This window comes from Pseudomyrmex gracilis, unplaced genomic scaffold, assembly GCF_002006095.1.
Source record: "Pseudomyrmex gracilis isolate BER0280 unplaced genomic scaffold, ASM200609v1 scaffold_239, whole genome shotgun sequence".
Taxonomy (NCBI): Eukaryota; Metazoa; Arthropoda; class Insecta; order Hymenoptera; family Formicidae; genus Pseudomyrmex; species Pseudomyrmex gracilis.
Genome location: NW_018020823.1, coordinates 46,125 through 66,513, shown reverse-complemented (window position 1 = coordinate 66,513; position 20,389 = coordinate 46,125). Strand labels below are relative to the sequence as shown.

The 20,389-nt window shown below is 38.9% G+C and overlaps 1 protein-coding gene across 2 annotated transcripts in view; it reads right to left on the bottom strand.

Moving 5' to 3' along the window:
• The window catches only part of LOC109859112 (leucine-rich repeat-containing protein 24-like), a 118,238-nt gene extending 109,336 nt beyond the window's left edge, over positions 1-8,902 (bottom strand). The window contains exon 1 of one of the 2 annotated variants that reach the window (XM_020437024.1): positions 8,497-8,902. The gene's annotated coding sequence lies outside the window, so the exon portion shown is untranslated. Of the gene's footprint in view, positions 1-6,729; positions 6,805-8,496 lie in introns of those variants that run through there. The other variant, XM_020437025.1, reaches the window with a different exon arrangement.
• Positions 8,903-20,389: the final 11,487 nt, after the last annotated feature.

Below are 20,389 nucleotides of genomic sequence, written 5' to 3'. Positions count from 1 at the left end.
TAATATATAATTGTATGTATAACATAAAATACATGTATAATTATTATACATATATTGTTATTATACATAATTTATAACAATATAATCATATACAACATTTTAGCAGAAAATTACAGTTTCTTACCAAATATTTTTTCAGCCATTTTTATTTTCTAATTCAGTAAGTTCATGCTGTTTTAAAAATGTGTTACATAATAATACATTACTACAACATCTCGAAAAAAAACTGAAACGAGGCATCGAAAGCCTCTGAGGATAGTAAAACTTTAAAAATTCGCTACTTCTCGGAAGTGCGCTTGTCTCTCTCTCTTTCTTTTTCTCTCAAATGTATGAAAATGGAGAACTTAGGTCTCAGTTTTATATCAAAGTCTCTCTCTCTCGTATACTTTGCCACTTTTATCCGGGTTCTTTGTTTTTTTCCAAGCGAATCCGGGATTTCCGTTCCGAATCGATCAAAACGTTTTAAGGAAAGGGGTAACCCAATACTCGTCATTACCGCCGTTCTAGGATTTCACGAAGCGTGCTGAATCGAGACGAAGGAAAACGATGGACGTATCGAGTATCGCAGGCCTCACCAGAAGAAAAGAGGAATAAGAAAGAAGAAAAGAAGGAGAAGGAGAAGGAAAAAGAAGAGAGAAAGCGAGAGAAGACGACACGTTGCCAGTTTATCTTTTGGATTCTTCTTCTCGTAAAGGAATTTAAGTTCACATTTATAGCCGTCCTGTTATCGTCGGCACCGGGAAGAAAGTATATCGTATGATTTATGTGTCGGAGAGTGCATCGCACAACAACCTGACTACTCAAGTTGATGCGCCAAAGTGCATCGATAATGATAGCCCATAATAGTGGAAAGATCGCGGCTGCATTATCTTTCGACGTGAACCAAGCGATGTATTGTTATACTCGATTTATATTAGCAACAATTAAATCGGATACGGATATGTGTGTGTGTGTGTACAAAGGGTGCAACAGTTACACATAATATAATAAACATATAAATGCGTGCTGCATATTACAATATATATATATGTGTGTGTGTATATAGGTATATATATATATATATATATATATATACATATATATTTACATACATACGTGTACACATACGTACAATTGTAATTCAGTGATGTACATTTTGTATGGGGAACATTATAATGTGTAACTGTATGATATTTTAATTGTACTAATTATCATTAAATTGTTATATGAAAATGAAATATGATAATGTGAAATTATAATTATATGATATCGTGATTGAGCATACAATATTTTAATTGTATTGTTTTGCACGATAAATTAATTTGCAACGTACGTAGAATGCAAGAGAGAAAGATGGGGTTTTTCTTCTTGATTCTCGATTTTTTTTTTCTTTTTTTTTACAAGACACACGAAACGCGAGAGAAACGTTGCAAATCTTATCTTTTTTTTTTAAATTGAATATTGATTCCGCAATCGCGCGCGAGACACTATCTTCCGCCGAAATATTTGTAGCCCGGCACACGAAAAGGAGGTATAACCCTCGGTGTCCCTAATCCTTTGAGACAGCTACAGCGTGGCTCCGAGAGGGGAGATAAACGAGATCCTATCGACGTGAAATAGCGCAACGCTCTTGGCGGCGATCTTCCGAGAGAGAGAGAGAGAGAGAGAGAGAGAGAGAGAGAGAAAGAGAAAGAGGAATTGCATTGTTGGCGATATCCACCATTACGGGGGGAAGAAACGTGTGCGTTTAGTAGTCGTAATGCTTGTAAACCCACGAGTGGTATTTCTGTTCTCGTGCGATGAGCGATGCGCTAAGTGTCTTTCTTTTACGCGACCGTTACATAAAAATATCGTTCTAAATTCACGTTACTTTTTCACAACCGCGTTTCTCCCTCTGAGAAACTCTCTATCTCTCTCGTATCTCGACGACTCGAACACGTGTTGTAAAAAAAAAAAAAAAAAAAAAGAGAAAAATTGAGCGCGAACAACTTTGTTCTCTTTCTTCGCCGAATTTACTTTTCAAATAATTTTGATATCCCACTAAGCCAAAGAAATAATCCCGGCTCTTCTTCTTTTTTTTTTTTTCCTTCCTTGGGCGACCACCAATTAATACCAACGTGCCCACGTAATTGATAGTAACCCGCACAATGAGCGAGCTTCGTTAAAAAAAAATGGTAGCTTTGTGCCGGAAGTTCGTGTCTAATTAAAGGCAGCTTTTATGCGCGTGTAATTGTTCCGTCCCAACTCCGCGCAATGATGCGAAAACAATTGAGGAGTGCAAATATCGGGGGAATGAAATTCGAACGCCCAAGAGAAATGCGCAAAAAACACCAAGAAGAAGTTCACAGTTTACATTGCAGTTGCGACGTGACATAATTACTGTACAGTACATATCCGAATATCGAACAAAATGCGCGCTTCTAGGCTTGTTCTCAATTACGTTTTTCCATAACGTCTTGAATATTAATACATTTATTTCTTTCGTCGTTACACACACACACACACACACACACAAATAAATCGTACCTATTTCTGAAAATTGACAGTCAATGTAAACAATGTGACTAGCGAGAGAAACGAGTTCATGCCCGCGCATTGTCCGTGCGGGAGTAACCGGTCTTAACATATGTTCCACAATGCGTCAAATTGCGTGTGCCTTTGAACGCGCGGGCGGCCTCGTCACGCACATTGCGCGCGGCGTTTCGATTGTTCAATACAGGAAGCAGCGTGGCCGCGTTTCCGTCACCTGCCTCGTACTTCCCGACAAATTCCCTCTTTTGCCTTTGTTGTCGGCCGCGTAAAAATTACCGGGGGGATTACTTCGATATTATTATTACGCACGATGGAAACAAAAACGGACATATTCGTCACACTCCCTACGTATAATAATCCCGTAACTCCAAAACGCAAATTTTAGAGGAGAGCAGTTTAAAAGTTTGAAGCTTCATATAGTTTCCCTATAGTTAAGGGATCTTTCGGTTTTAAATTTTTACCTTACTTATGAATATTTTTTTTTTAATACTTCGTCACTCCCTACGTATAATAATCCCGTAACTCCGAAACGCAAATTTGAGAGGAGAGCAGTTTAAAAGTATAAAGCTTCATATGTTTCCCTATAGGGTAGGGATCTTTCGGTTTCAAATTTGTACCTTATTTATGAATATTTTTTTTTAATACTTGGTGACCACAAAGAACATGACTTTCTGAGTGTCATTATGCAATAAACTGAAAATCCCATATGTGACACTTATGTAATTATACGTAGGGAGTGACGAATATAATCGCTTGATATATAATATATTTTTCTTTTACCACATTTATTTTTTGCTAGATATTGAAAACAAATTTATTTTTCACGTTGCATCGATGTGTGGAAAAAAAAATATCGAGAGAAAAATATATAATTAACTCAAAAACACAAATTTACATCGACAACACTAATATTTTCCAATAACAAAATCAAATAACAACGGTTATATACACATTTCTCACAATATGTAAGAGTTTAAATAATCAAAATTGAAGAGAAAATTTGACAAATAGGAGTCCAAAACACAATATAGTTAGTGTGTTCGTAAACTTGAGATTTATTTAGAGAATTGGTACAGACGTTTCGACTGTGGTTACAGAGTCTTCTTCTCAATGAATCTATACAAATAAGTAACAAAGATGACGTTAAGAGATAGACCAAAGTAGATCAAAGTAGAAAACAATTCTTGATGAGAAACTTTATAATCCAAACTAGTAAAAGAAGTTATTAATAAAAAATAAAAATTAAAAACAAAAATTAAATTGAAATGAAATAAAATGAATCATTAAAAATGAAAATAAATTAAAATAAATTCAACGGAAAATAAAATTAAGATGAAACTTACGTAACAAGAGTTTACTCGCACGCGCGCGCGTGTAATTCGCGCAATAATGAAAAAACACACGGTCGCGACTTTGAGAAGCAAGCGGCGTCTCAGGATCTCTCATTGATGAGATTTTTTGCCGGTATAAAGAAAAATCTCTTGGCAATGCGTGTAACAACGCAATTTATATGCGTCCTGCTAAATTTACATGTGAAAGAAGCGCGGTGGTAACAACGGATATTTTACGTCGCGTCGTATTTTCTACGCGCGCGCGGTTGTTTCTACGGTGTGTCTCGGGCAAAAAAAAAGAGTATCGCGCTATGGCGCGGGATTGTGTCGCGCCGCGGCCCCCCCCGACAAATGGATTTCCATCTCCGTTCCCGTTTTCGATCTCTCGATGTGTCTTTCGACGAACTCTTCTTCGCCGGGATTTCTTTCAGCCTTAAAAGGGAATAGTTGTTCCAGGAGTTTGCGCAACTTTCGTTATCCTCGTTTAGGATTTCGAAAGACTGAGAAAGTTCGGAACGAGTTAAAAAAGAGCGATCCCCGACGGGGGACAAAGTACGTATTAACTAGCCCCATAACGCGTTGTGATTTCCGATGTTATAACATACTTGTTTGTAAGTATTATTAACTCTTCAAAGCAATAGAATTTAATACTAATGTAAAACCGCTGGCTAACACAACGAACGGTCGGTTAGTTATCTCTTCGCAATCGATGTTTATGTTAATCATTATCACGCCATCAGTATTAATTATTACTGTTTGTGAATATTATTATGAATACATTTCTCCCTGTTATGATTAATTTTGGCTCGATCAGATTTTGTTACCGCTATCTCGCTATATTTCCACTTGATATTCAATAATTATTTGTAAATATTAGATTATATTTTGAAGAGAGAGAGAGAGAGAGAGAAAATTTCTTCATTCTAGATTTAAATGTTTTCGTAAAATACTTGTGTTTTTAAATTATATACAACCTATATAAAAATCTACGTTCCAATTTCTTCCGATACTTTCTATTATTTCCATTACTCTTTTTGCTTAAGAAGAGATTCGGCGCGGAGCAATTATATTTGACAGCATTTTGCCCTCGGAGAACTGGAAATGTACTAAAGAAATCGATAAATTCTGTTTACCTAGCCAGCTGCGCGTGTCAAAATCCGACGGAAATTCAAGTGGAAAAAGTCGACACCCCGCAGCCGAGTCGCCGGCCCGAAAAACCAGACCACCACTTGGTCGATAACCCCCGCTCGCAGTCGGACTGGTTCGGGTTACTAAGGGTTACAAACCTCCGAGTCTCGTTTTCACGACTTCTGCGCTCGAAACAATTACATAAGTAACATATATCTCGGATCGAACGCGCTAATATTAAAAAATCCGTTTTGACAAGGCATTCTATTTTTTTTTTTTGTTGAAAAGAACAAACGGAAGCAAGATTGCAAAGAACACACACATTTTTTATAACCATTTTTTGCCATTTTGTTTTAATTAAACATAATAAAATGGCACTGCATATTTATCTTTCGCGTTCGTATTTTTAAATATTACTCTCCGCGCAGGAATTGTGTACCGCGTGTTGATTTTTCCATATATTTTATACTCTAAATATTAAATTCCGATATCAAGTTTCGATATATTACGTTTCGATATTCATTAAAAGTTGAATCGTTGCTTGAAAACTATAATGATCACGACCGGAATTGAAAAAAAAACGCCAAGTTCTATTTTGCAACGTTAATGCCCGACAACTGTCGCGCGCACTCGCTCGCGACAGAGATTCTCCATCCCGAGGATTTATGTAAAACGATCTGGAGGTGAAAAAAAAAAAACACAAAAAGTTATGTCCGACTACACGAAAGTTCGCCGAAGTCGTCGGTCGGGGATGTGCTTTTCAAGGGGGGGGAGGGGGTTATTCGAGAGAGCTGTGAGATTCCACGATACGTCCCCCGCGTCACGTCTCACGCGAAAGTGGAAAGTTTTCCACGTGACTATGAATCGCAAAAGTTTCGCACGATGGATTACTCGCCAATAGTGTCATCCGCGTGTGAATAACAAACGTAGATTAAGTTCCGTTCATACATCACGCGCGGTTCGAGTTCGCATTTATCCGCGCACGTGAACACACAAGACTTTTCTCACGACAATCTTAAGGCTTAATTACGTAGAATCTTAAAAATCTTCAAGAGAGGGAGATATCTACTCGTCGCGTCCATATCTTACCTCGTTTTCGAATTCTAAGCGGAGAATTCTAAGATCTCGCGAAAATCTAAAGGCGAGATTCTAGGTTCCGCGCGTATATATATAAGCTGCGGACCGAATCGTCGGTGCACAAACAACAGTGGGTTCCGGAAATTCTAGGGTTCCGTAGATTCCTTAGCTCTCTGCTCGAATCCACCAGCGTTCTCGCGAAATCTTCGCAAAATTTCGCCGCTGCGCTATTCGGTCTCTTTTCGCGTAATATTAGATTTCGTGAATCGTTCAGCTTCCGCGGAAAATCTAACGTCCGTCGCTATCTTGTTGCAGATCGCGAGTTATGCGCAAATCTGCAAGCTTTTACCCGGTAAAATCTATATCCATAACTCTCTCTCTCTCTCTCTCTCTCTCTCTCTCTCTCTCTCTCTCTCTCTTTTACATACAACTTTTCTATTCCTTCGTCTACAACTCCTAAATTTTGCAAATCCCCAAGATATCACAAGTTTCTACATTTTGGTTTGCACACATATTCGTCTTTTCGCGGAGATGCATTACGAGGACCCAAAACATTCGCCGAGAGAAAAGAAGAAGAAAAGACACTCAGCCACAAAGATAAAAAAAAAAAAAAAAAAAAAAAAAAAAAAAAAAAAGTGGGCACAAATCCGGATCGTCGAGGATTGACGAGAGCACGTCTCACCTTTCCCTCGCCCCCTCATCCTTCTCCTCTAATTGCCTCGACTGGCGTCGCGGCGGAGCCATTAATTTCGTTTAATCGACTGCTCTTCTTCTCGTTGCCAACAAGAGAGCTCCCGTCGGTCGATCTCTCCGGCGAGCGATTTCCGAAGGGAAGAAACCTCAGGCGAAGTTAAGACGGAAGAGCGAGGAGATCGGTGGCAGTGGTGGTGGCGGCGGCGGCGGCGGACACGCGACGACTAGGAATGGAATATTGCGTGACTTCCGCGCGGCACCAAGTGATGAATTTGGCGAGACGGGGGGGAGGGTAAACGCCGGCTCTCCGACTTGTAATTGCGCGCGGAAACGCGAAGACGAAAAAGCGCCGAGCGAGCGCTTACGCGGATTAATAAGCGTGATGTAACAGAAATTACGGGCGCGTCGAGACGACGACGCGAGCGAGTGATTGTGTAACGACGTGATAAGCAAGAAGCGACGAACTCTACCCGCGCCGATTATACGAAGACCGAATTCTGCGACAGAAGTTGAATTGTCGAAAATAATCGAAATTATAGTGTTTTTTTTTACAAAAGAATACTATGCGTATAAGAATACTGTATATATTTTAAATAAAAAATTTAAACAGAGAGAGTTGTAATTTAGAATTACAACTTAAGACGATTTACGTCGTTAGTTTGGTACAAAAGATTTTCAAGAAAAAGAGAGAGAGAGAGAGAGAAGAAATCAAAAAATTATGAGAGAAGTTCCTTTCTCTCTAGTGTGTATGTATGTTTGTGTGTGTGTGTGCGAAGACTGTGTTACCTTATCACTTCCTCGGCAACCATCGCCATTAGTTTCGACAAAACGGACGAGCATTACTCGGCCTACTCGATTCATTACTGATGTAACAGACTACAAGGTCGCCGTATAATGGTACTCGCGCCACTTTACACGAGAGAGAGAGAGACGAAGTCAAGCATGTCTAAGTGGATACAGCAAATTCTAGGCTGAATTATTGCGCGTTGTCACGATTTCCTGCCGCTTCTATGGCTTAACTGCCCTATTGCAATTAAATTTACGGCACTCTTTAGATTCAAACCCCGGTGTGGACCAGCATTTTAATTTACATCTCTCTCTCTTTCTCTCTTTCTCTCTTTCTCTGGTTTTCTGCGAGCAAAACTACAATTAGATCTACAACCGTTCTTCTTTCGATTCGTACGCGTTTAAACTTGCGATTAAATTCATATCTCTCGCCGCGTAAAAACCTCTTTTGCCGCAACACGCCGATTCGCGCTTTTTCTATTCAAACTCGCGTACGAAATTGAATTCATGCCGCCGCATTTCTCGAATCATCTAACTATCAATTAAACTCGCTATCAATTAAATTCGCGCTCTTTAAACATTTCTTAATCAAGTTCACAGCACACTCTTTAACTTCCCGACCGAACTCTCAATTAAGTTTACACCATGCTCCCTCTCTTTCTTTCCTCCTCTTTTGTTTTCTTTTTTTTTTCCCTTGCTCCTCTTTTCAAAAAATCCCAAGCAACCTATCAAATAAGTATAAGCTAGTTTTTTTCAGTGCTTCCACGCAAAAATCCCAGCTAACTTTTCGCTGGAGGTCATCTCAATCTCTGCCGCGATCGCGCAAAACACTTAGCTAATCACAGTCTTTTGCATAAAAACAGTATTCGAAGTAGTAAATATCCGCAAGATAGACGCGCGTTTTCTGCCCGGCTGTTTAAAGAGACGAGCGGCGCTCGATCGAGATCCCGACCCCGATTTCGACACTTACCTCCCAAAAATTGTCACAAGATGCGGTTCGCCATAACCGCGAATATCCTCGTAGACGTAGCATCTTCCAGTATTCCTCGAGATCGCACGAGACAGGACACAAGATCTTTACATCCTTCCACGCACTGCGCGCCGGCTTTTGATCACGCAAGTTTTGAAGCGAAATACACACGCGAAAACAATCATTCCCTTTTTTTTTTTTGCGTCCGAATTTTTTTGACGACCTCACACGGAAGAGAGATCACGGGAAAAAAAATACAAACATAGATCAAGAGAGATTGTGTGTATCATGTGTGTATTATAAGAACTGTCTGATCTCGCGCGATTGACGAAATACGAAGAATGACAGAAGAAGCAATGAGAGAGAGAACTTGAAAAAAAAAAAGCCTCGCAAACACGACGGAAAACTCGAGCTCAGCGTCCGCGAAGCGACTGGCGCCCGACACCTCCACCCTTCCGACAACACCCCAACCACCCTCTCACACGGACCGGATGAGAAGGGGCTGGAGGTCGGAGGAGGGAAACACGAGGAGCGACGAAGAGGACCGAGCGAGAGGATTCTCGCCACGAGTGGCGCTGATGGCGGAAGGGGAGTAGAGTGAGAAAGATAGAGAAGGAGGGTGAAGGGGAAGAAAAGGAAAAAGAGAGTGGGGGATTGGCTGGCTGGTAGATCGTATGGTGGATTGTACGGTTTGGTGAACGTAGCGAAGGAAAACGGGGGAGCCCCCCTTGATTGCTCGACGCTTTTTCCTACCCTTTGCAACACACGAGGAGATTTCCCGCGGCTCTCCGAAAGGGGGCCGATCGCAGGGCGCACGCGCACGGTCCTAGATTTCACGTCTCGCCTTCTGATTTTTCGTAATAAAAACGTTTGTCTTGTCGAGTAGAGCGGCTCGCATATCTCCAGCACGACGGCGTACACACAGTTCGCAGATATAATGCACGGCGCGTGTCCTCTCTCGTGCGCATAGTAGACGAGAAGAAAAAAACGGAGAACGGTGAAGAAGGTGAATTTTTGGACGCGTTCGTGGCCGCGCGGTGAAAATCGAGAGGGAACGAGAATCGATGGTGAAATAACAGGTCGCGGTATACTGAGAGCACGACGCCAAGCGAGGAAAGTTGGCCGAGGGGTGTGGCTAATTCTTAAGTACGTGTACGGGGGTGGAATTCCCGCTCGCTCAGGTGAGAAGGATCTCCGGCGTTTGTCTTCTGCCACGTAGGATCGAGTTGATTTAGACGCTCGAGTCACGTTACTTTGTTTTGTTTGTTAATAGCATCGCGATATCGAGCCTCGAGATTTGTTTTTTCGTAACAATAATAAAAAACGCACGCACAGCACAGGTGCTTGAGAGAACTTGAAAGAAAGACTATCGAGAGAGAGACTTTTGTGGCGCACAAAATTTTACATTAACGATCTGACCAGAGATTGAAAATATTTTGATGAAAAAGTTACGCGCAAAAATTTACACACATTTTAAGCGATTACGGCGATTGCGAAAAAAACTGTGTTGAACTTTGCAATTACTGTTTACAGTTAACGAACACTATATATGACTCTACTTTCTGGTTTCGCTCTTTCGCGAAAAGCTCCGACTCGATTATGTAATTTAGCCTGTAATTTATCCGCGTAGATATCCGGCGTGGAACATCCAGAGTTTGTGGTCCAAACTACTTCGCGAAACCCCGCTTTAACACGCTACACTCGCGATGTAACGTTCTGCACATAATGATAAGCGTCAAAATTACCGCCGCAGCCGCAACATAACCGCGTAAGAAATAGTTGAGGATAATTTATAGCCAACGCGGTAATTGACCTATTATTGAAAACACATATAGAACGTTTCAAAATCTCTATCTCTATCTTTCTTTCACGCTTTTTTCTCTTTTCTTTCTTATTTTGCATCTTCGTCGACTCAATCGTATGTTTTATAAACAGACAACGCTTCCCAGTAAAAAATTTTCCATGTATAAAATTGTATGAACGTATTCGGTATATATATATATAAATTTGCATAATTAGATATAATAAGTTTAATTTGTGTATAAGTACATATGATTATATATCAAAAATTTTTTCAAAATATAGTAAAAATATAGTTTTATACAATTTTTTTGTATCTAANATGATACTAATATAGTTATTTTGTAATTTGATATGGAATATCTCTGAAGCCATTCTCTTAAAAAAAGAAATTCTCCGTGTATAAAATTGCATGGACATATTCGGCATATAAATTTGCAAATAATTACATATAATTATTTTAATTTGTGTATAAGTATATATGAAAAATTGTATGGACATATTCGGTATATAAATTTGCATAATTAGATATACTAATTTTAATTTGTGTATAAGTATATATGATTATATATCAAAAATTTTTTCAAAATATAGTAGAAATATAGTTTTATACAATTTTTTTGTATCTAACATGATACTAATATTGTTATTTTGTAATTTGATATGGAATATCTCTGAAGCCATTATCTTAAAAAAAGAAATTCTCCGTGTATAAAATTGTATGGACATATTCGGCATATAAATTTGCATAATTAGATATAATTATTTTAATTTGCGTATAAGTATATATATATGACAAATTTTTTACCGGGTTGAGTTGTTTGAAAAATTACGTTTCTTAAATCAAAATTTAGCGTACTTATCGTATCGATTTATACAATTTAGCTTCTACAAACGCTCATACACGATATTGTTCGATGTTTTTATTATCTGCGCTATGTCTCGTGTGTACATGTCTCGTGACATGTTGTTATCTATAGTAATGCCACCTATTGGAAACGCTTACAAAACTTTCCGAACAATCCAACACGCGACATACTTGATTTAAATGATTTATTGTTTACGCAAAAAGAATTTATTTATGTTTTATATACGTAATCAAGACATTATATGATTACGTATTTTTTAAAGAATATAAAAACGTACAAACCTTTTTTAAAAGATTTTCGTAAGACCGATTGCAGGACAAGCAACAAAACACATACACATTTCTGTCTTATGTATACGTATATATATATGTATATATAAATCATGAGCATTCGTTCTTAGTGGAAAGAATCTGTTCCCGAAGGACGCGAAGCAGGCAACTGGAAAGTTAAATAGAGGCCCGTAATAACGAACTCAGGACGTGCTTCAATTGCAGACGGACTATTTTCATATTTATCCCTTCCCGTCGTAACGATACGGCCGAAGCCAAGGAGCCCGTCTTTGTCGTCAATTAGTAGGACTCGAAACGCAGGGAAGAGATGAATTGCACAGTTTCTTAACGAAAGAAGACGAGAGAAGTCATTACGAGGAACGTCGCGCATAATGGCATATTGATAAGGATTGTTCTTTAAGGACTGTTCGCGTCTGTGGGAGAGGCGGCTCTAATAAGATCCTCCGAAGCTTCGACAACAATTAACCGATTAAAACATTTTTCTGCAACGAGTCTCTTTCTCTCTTTCTCTCTTTCTCGTTAGACAATTTTGTTTCTTTTCTGTCAAAGAAAAAAAAACAGCCAATGGAGGACGAGTCACACAAACCTAACCTAAGTGGAGTATTTTCGATGTGAAACGCGTTTCATTTTAAGCTAGCAGACAAAAAATTTAGATTTTCTATTGATACCTCATCATTGTTTTTTTTTTCCTTTTTTTTTTTTTACCGTGGAAAAACTCCCGATGCGAACAAATGGCGAATGTGCACGGTGTGCGTGAAATCCATTCGAATTTGAATGGAAATTAAAAACTGTTACGCGATTAAAACCCGGAACTAGGAACATGCTCGATTTATAAATTACAACATACAACGTGGTTTAATAAAACACATACTGTCTGTTTTCTGGGTTAACCAGGTCGCAGTTTTTGGACAATTGTTTTTCTTTTTTTTTTTTTTTGTTGTTTTTTTTTTAACTCGAGCAACAGACTATCAGCGCCATGTTTCCAATTTATTTTTAAGCAATTTTCCCGACCAGTGATTATTGTTCCGCGAATTAAAAGTTAGTTCACGTAACTTTTTTTTTTTTTTGTTTGTTTTGGAGAAAGTTATGTTTGCGCTTTCGTTTCCATAATACACACATAGCCGCACGAAGGAAGAAACCAAAACGCATTCGTTAATAAACATGCGTTTTCATATATTTATATATATACACCGAAAAAATTATATTCTTGTAAGTAGAAGATTTTATACTTAAAAAATCTTCTTAAAGATTTTAGATGATATTCTTCTGAAATTAAGAATATATTCTTTATTTAAGAATATATTCTTAATTTAAGAATATAGTCTTTTTCGATANGATAGTGAGATATATATGTTTTTCTATAGAGGCTTTTTATATTCTAATCAGTATATATTCTTATCAATATTACTATTTGGAGGATTTTCCTCTTAAAATAAGAAACTCTTCTTGGCGCCTATTTTAGTATAAAATATACTTAAAGTAAGTGAGATATCCTTAAAATAAGAATACAGTTTTTTCGGTGTATATATATGTGTGTGTATATATATTTGTTTTATTTATTTATAAAAAGTGAACAAAAGAGAGAGAGAGAGAGAGAGATCTAATGCACGTGATTAGGTGTGTGTACGTGAAGGAACTTAGTTTCGGAAAATTCCGAGTTTAGTGTGACCTCTAAAGCGTATTAGAAGACTAAAACAGCCGATAGAGCGGCTTGTATCAGCTGAAAAGGACACTTCATGCAATGCTGAATTATGCAGATGCTTCTACACAGCGTCGTTATCGGCGGGAATCGGGTCACCAGCGGTCCAGGAGGATACCACGGAGGAGAAGGAGGGTAAGGAGAAAGCACGAGGAGGCGACACGTACAAATGCGCCCTTAATATTAACCCCTTCGAGCGCGCAGGAGCTATGAGCTTCGCGTGTCCTTTTCAACCCACCGAGGGAATCTTCCTAACGGAGAACTTTGCCGGAAAACATACGGAAGTTCGTTGTCACGCACTGAAAAATGTATATTCACAGGATGCAGACCTAATATTCTTTTTTTTTTTCCCCGCGAATGAAGGCGCATGGACTTAACTCCCTGCAGGCGAATGGAAAAGAGGTGAGGAAGAGAGGACTCTTTTGTGAGAGATAAACGAATATCGTTTTCGCAAGGAAATAAAGAAAAAAAAATAGTAACGAGTTAGTTTTTGAAGTTTTCTTTCTTTCCTGCTTTAGCGAGAAAATTTATATGCACGTCAAAAGATTCGCAGATACAAAATCAAGTAAAAATATATGACTAATTTTATTCGCGAGGAACAACTGCGAAGTTAAAACATTAAGCGTTTACATTAAAAGAATTTCATCACTTCGCTAATTTGTTAATTACACCGCTGTTGCTGGTGGAATATCTTTTTCACAATGGATACGCGGATTAATAACCTAGTGTTCTCCGCGTTAACGAAGCGCCGAGAATAATAATGAATTAAAAATGTAAACACAACAGAAAAGTTGATGCAAGTTCTCAAACCGGATTGTGTCCACCCGTGTGTGTGCGCGCGCGCGCGCGCGGGAGTGGCGGCAAAAGCGAGTATGTATAAAGTCGACTTCCGTTCCAGCTCCGTAAACCGCAAGTATATCCCCAGGACTTTTCCTTTATAATCGCGTTGGCTTTATCCGCCGAGGACCTCCGCGCCACGAAAAGTCCACAAGCTACCTTCCGATTTACGCGAAACACCGAGGACAATTTTTCGTCGAAAAAGAAAAAAAAAAGAATATCCAACCATTTGTTTTGCGCGAATTTGTTCTTTTTTGACAAGCGGTTTACCGGAAAATTCCTAATATTTTATACTACTGTGTAATAGTGATAAACACAGTGGGAGAAAATGGGCGAGAACTGGTCGAGCGTGTGACGCAAATATTGCGTTTCTACAACTAATCGCGCGTTTTGAAACAAAAGATAATAAAAATTATTCAATCATCACATTATTTTCGCGAAATAACGATATAAAAAATATACATTAAATATAATATTTATTTTTTATAAATGCGCGAATTGCCACACAATTCTTTTCGTGAAGATTTTAGAAAACGTTATATTTACGTTAGTTTTGAACGCTTATACAATTTTAAACGTAATTCTATAGGCATATTCTAATTTGACAAAAGAAACGACTGTGTTTCTTCAAGAAGCCGCGTAAACACGAAACTGTCATGGAAGACTGGAGATTCTTTATCCCGGTGAGAAGGGTCGAGTTTCTTGATCTCCTCCAAAGCTCAAGAGTTCTTTCGCTCTCCGACAAAGACAGCCTGCTTATATGACGCTCGCGAATAAATGTATGACTCACGCAATGTATGAAAACGATGTCAAAGATTACCGTAAGCCCGGATGGATATCGCGAACGGTGCGCGTTTTTACGTATCGCCCCGCGCTTCATAAAACTCGCGCTTCATAAAACCGTAGGCTTATCTCGTGGAGATGAAAAGCATATTTCAACAAACTACGACCGCGATGTACTAAAAAACCGATCTCATCTAAATTGAGCTGAGAAATTTTTAATAACAATAAAACACGATTGTTTTGTTCACAACAAAAGAGAGTTAAACAAATAAATTTTTCCCTTTTTTTTACGTTATAGAAATTTTCCGCGACTTAACAATTAATTAATATTTAAAATATCCTTCTTTTATACATGTGTGTAAAATTGTTTATATAAATTATTTTTTAAAAAACACTACATAAATAACACTCTAAAACTTCAGATTTTATTTAAGATTCTATCGGTTTATTCGTCTTCTAGCAAGTAATCTCAGCAGGATCATATCGCTTACGAGAGACTTATTTCGAGTCTACAATATAAACTAGCCACCTCATATAAAACGGTCGGACAGAGCGGATTCATCGTCGTTAAATTAAGCGACGTCCCGCTAGATCTCACGTTCTCTCTCTTTCGCTCGAAGACTTTTCTTAAACGTCTCTTGTATTTTTATTTGTACACCTTTTGACTTTCTCCTTAAATGGCTCGAGCAAATTTCAATTGAAACTTTAAACCTGAATACACATACAACGTACAAAATATTTCTTAGACGCACATATATAATATGATATGATGTGATATGATATATATATATATATATATTAGGTCTACCGGAAAGTTCTGTCCGTTTTTGGAATAAAACAAAATACAAATTTTTCTTACCGTCAATAAACTTTATTAAATAATATAATTGCCATTATTATTAATGATTTCTTGCCAGCGTGAGGGCAATTTGTACATCCCATTTTTGAAAAATTAAGAAAAATTTGTATTTTGTTTTATTCCAAAAACGGACAGAACTTTTCGGTAGACCTAATGTATATAATCATGTATATAATATATGTAATATATATGTATATGTATATAATGTATATATATTTTGTATATAATATATAACATATATATGTATATAATATAATCATGTATGTATGATTATATTATATATATATATAATCATATATGTATAATCATATATGTTTAATATAATCATATATGTGTGATTACATAACGCGATTATGTTCACGATCGTTTCGAGATTCGTAACTCATTGTCCAACTGTACGTGTCTCGCGCGCAGAGACGGGCGAGAACGTAAGAACACAGGTAAGGACGTTACACCGGCGAACTCTTCCGGTCGCCTTAAGTTCTGTTCCACGCCAGAATGAAGTAGCAATTAGGCGCGCGCGAGCGCGACGCTTGTTTTACAAACTTCGTTAAGCGACTCGAATTTGCACGCGAATTCACGCTCAGCTCCGTATCGCTTAAGGCGAATTCGCTGGGTTCACTGTTCATCATCTTAGGTGAAAACGTCCAAATTGCATGCGTCGGATGAACAAATTCTTGTTTAAATATATCACCAGAAACGAACCGCCCGATGTAATTCTCAACAACGCGACGTCACAGTTTTAGGTAGAATGCAATTTTACCTTCGTTACTTTTTTAAAGTAACCGAGTATTTTCATCGCAAAGGTATTTTTAATTAAGTACTTGATTTTTTTATAATATATCAGAATTTTTAATAAATCGCTTGTTTACGCAGCATTTCATATTTTATTATACGTTATATAGAACGCGCGAATATTTTCTTCATAAAGCGAACGCCAAACATATTGATCAATTTGCGTTTCGGAAGATGGCCGATGTACTTTCGAGACCGATTTTCGGAACAAAACCGGTTATTAACTGTGTGCTAAATATTGTCAATAATTACAGAGAGCATTTACGCTAACAAAGAGTCGTTTGGGAGGGAAAGGGGTAGACGCGATCTCTAACAAAGAGTATATATATACGTGAGCACAATTAGTTAATCGGCTATACTGTCTAGTAACCAGAGAATATTCATTTTGCATGCAACAACGTTCATTCAGGGTAGAGATCCCTTTTGAACCCACGATTCTCAATTATTCACCATCGCAAAACTTTATTTAACAATACGCGTAAATGAGCGCGCGAACTATGTGTACGTGGGCGTGATTTCCGAGAGCGTGGCGTTCCCGTCGTGCCAACATCAGTTGCAGCGTGAGATTATGTTAAAGGACTATTGGAAAGTGCGCGAACATAATTATTATCATGTAATTAAACGAAATTGCTTCAGCGCGATTACTTTCGCGATATATATATATATATGTAACAAAAACTGTATCTAAAATTGCGTTATAATATCTCGGAAAAAAAAAAAGTAAAATAAACTTGTGTTTAAAATCACCGGTTGGTTGAATCCTTCGTCTTTGATTTCTAACGTATGTTATTTATTTTCGCGAAACAAAGTTTTCCAGTATTTTTTCGCATGCGAGCATAAATCCCCGCACACACACCGGGCCGTTTTAAATGTTAAATTAAATTTACCCGAACGGGGAGAGCAGAGCGAGTAAACACACACATATATATATATTTTTGTCGACGTAAAAATTCCTTTCCTCGCCACATCCACATCGGGGAAAAGCAACAATCGCGCGGGGAAACTCGTCGACACTAATTTCCCGAGATTCACCGCACTGGGATTTCCGATAACCCGAAGGTCGATCCTACTTTCCCGGACTTCCCTTTTCTCCGTGACAAAAAGTCTTGCTCGGGCAAACTGTCGTTGTCGTCGTCGATGGCGACGTCACCTCGATCATCGTGCTCGTTCCTGCCGAGAGAGAGAGAGAGAGAAACGGAGATAAAGAGGGGATGGCGAAGAAGATGAAACCAAAGTAAATCTAAAGAATTCAGTATCTAGATTATATACGGTCGCGCGACGAAAATAGGGGACGCGCGAATCTGTTGTAAAAAAATAAATTCATAGCGAATACCTTGAAGTGTCCCAGGCGAGAGTAAATTTATGGTTTGGGACCCGTTAAAATACACGAATGTCACTTTAATTTTTAGTTTTTTATTTTTTTATGACGTCTCGTTTTAAAAAGCAGCGTGAATAACGTTGAAACGACCAGTGACGGAGAGATAAAAAAAAAAAAAAAATCAAGAGCCAAATTTAAGTATAAGATAAATGGGGCAAGGTACGATTTCGGCGCTATCTCTTCCCTTTCCTGTCGCTGTCACGATTACCCCGGGTCGACCCTATTTTTTATCTTACTCCTTTGCTCCCGAAACCTCGCCTTCCAAACGTGCTCGTGGAAACGTGGGCGAAATCAGAAGAGAAACGGGGCGGGCGTCGCTTAATTTCGAGAGAAGCGGATTGCGAGACGCGACTAACAATCGCAGCCGTTAGAGACGTCTGTCTACGTGCGGCTGCGACAGCATCCACGTGCGTCGCATCCGGGCGTGTAAACGCACACGTATATATATATTCTACGTATGCGCGAGTTATCCGGTCGTGACGAAACCACACGGAAGTGTAACAAGGATAATCGCGCGTATCAATGTCGCGAAATGTCATCTAAATATAGCGAAATAATAACAATAATAATAATAATAACATAACTGACGAAAAATAGAACGCGTTATTAAACGCGCATTTGGCTTTCACAAGGGTGGGTAAACGATATATCAAAATACGTCCGCAAATAATTTTGTATATATTTATATATATATATTATAGCGTGGAAATCGCGCATCAATTATATTGCTATTTGATTGACCGAGTCTGCAAATTGACTACAAATTTGCTAATTACACAATTGCTAATTCAGCAAGATATCTCTCTGCCCGTTGAAGAAATCACCGATCGTTTCGCTCGCCACCAATCACGAATCACGCCTCTGTAAATTTCCATAAATATGCATATATAATTTCTGCGCGGCGCGAATCAAGCGCGATGTTGGTGTAATTCGATTCGACTGCCGTGCGAGTATTGCGCACTATTGGATTTCCATTTTAAAGTACGGAGTGTCGAGTGTTTTGACCGTGTAACGGTAGCGCAACTCGTCTCTCTCTTTCTCTCTCTCTCTCTCTCTCTCTCTCTCTCTCTCTCTCTCGAGTTTCAGTGACAATTGTCGAAAAGAAAATCGCGATTTTGCAACGTACAAGTTGTAACGCACATTCCACGAAGTTAGAATCACCATCTCTTTCACTTTAAAGCCGACAGTGGTGATACACATCAAGTGTTGTTACAGGAAACACGGTTCCGGCCAAAGTCGTTGCTGAATTCATAAAATAAAATCCTCTTAGTATCAAAACGCAGTTCCAATTATCTTTTTACCGTGCGTCGCACACATGTGCGAGAAATCGTTGACGAAGAATTGAAACGGATCGAGCGAGAACGAGCAACGGGACGCGAAAAAGAGATGCGTTTTTTTTTTCTCTCTCTCTCTCTTTTACATTTCGATTGCGCGAAACCCCCCAGAGCAAAACTCAATCTGGAGCAAACGTTCTATTATATAGGAATGGCCGTGACAGTCGACGGACACGACAAAGCCACGGCGTGTACACACGCGTATCATCCTCGTAACGTCGGTATATCCGCGCGTTTAGAGCCTATAATCCCTGGACGGCGCTATACAGTGCATAAGACGGAACACACCACCTAATCTCGCGTCTGAACATCGCGCCAAGCACGACGGGAGGACGCTAAATCGAGATCTAAATTGGAGATCAACCGATCCGTCGGGACGGTCACACAGCCCCGGCCAGTCCTTAGTCTAGAGGTCGCGAGTGAATGCGGGATGAACTCCGTGCGAAGGATTTAAGCGAATAAACCCCGATTAAAATAAGGAGAGATAATGCACCGACACGTGGCAACAGTTGTTAATACAGCTTCAACAAATTCCAAATCTAACACAGCTGATCGCTTCATATTAAAACGTACAAGCTACGATTCGAAATCAATTTTATAAAATTATTTCTACGCGAGGTCAAGAACCAAGTTCCAATCCACTTTGCAATCTTCGAGAGAGGAAATGTCGTTAAAAAAAACTTTTTTTTTTTAACTAAAATAGAAAATTAATTAGATTAGATTTTCACTTTTCGTCAATCGGACGCGGATAGACAGATGAAAAAAAAGTTACCGTGATGAAAATCTCTCTGGTAACTTTTATCCGTTTATTCGTCCGTGTTGATAAAAAAAATTGAAAATCCGATTTCGTTCTTCCTAATTTTTGTGAAAAAAAAAAATTCTTACAATGGAAGTCGTCCGAAACTTTCCGTATGAAAACTTCTTATGACGCCCACGTCGCGCAACTGCGACTTGGAATTATTTCGCGGACTTGATACGAGGGAGGGAGGGAGGGAGATTGTGCGCGGGTACAGCGCAATGGAATTTACGAGAGCGGACGCCCGGCGCACGGGCGCATAAGAAACAGATTAACGTTCTCGTGGATTAAGAGTCGTTACCGTGGCCGAAAACGGGACTTCCGGGAGGTGCGCGTTAGCGACGTGAATTTCTTCACCGTGTGCGGAGAATACGCACGAACGCCGGAGCAAACCTTTCACATACATGAAAGTGTAAACAGAAGAAAAACACGGGGGGGGGAGAGAGAGAGAGA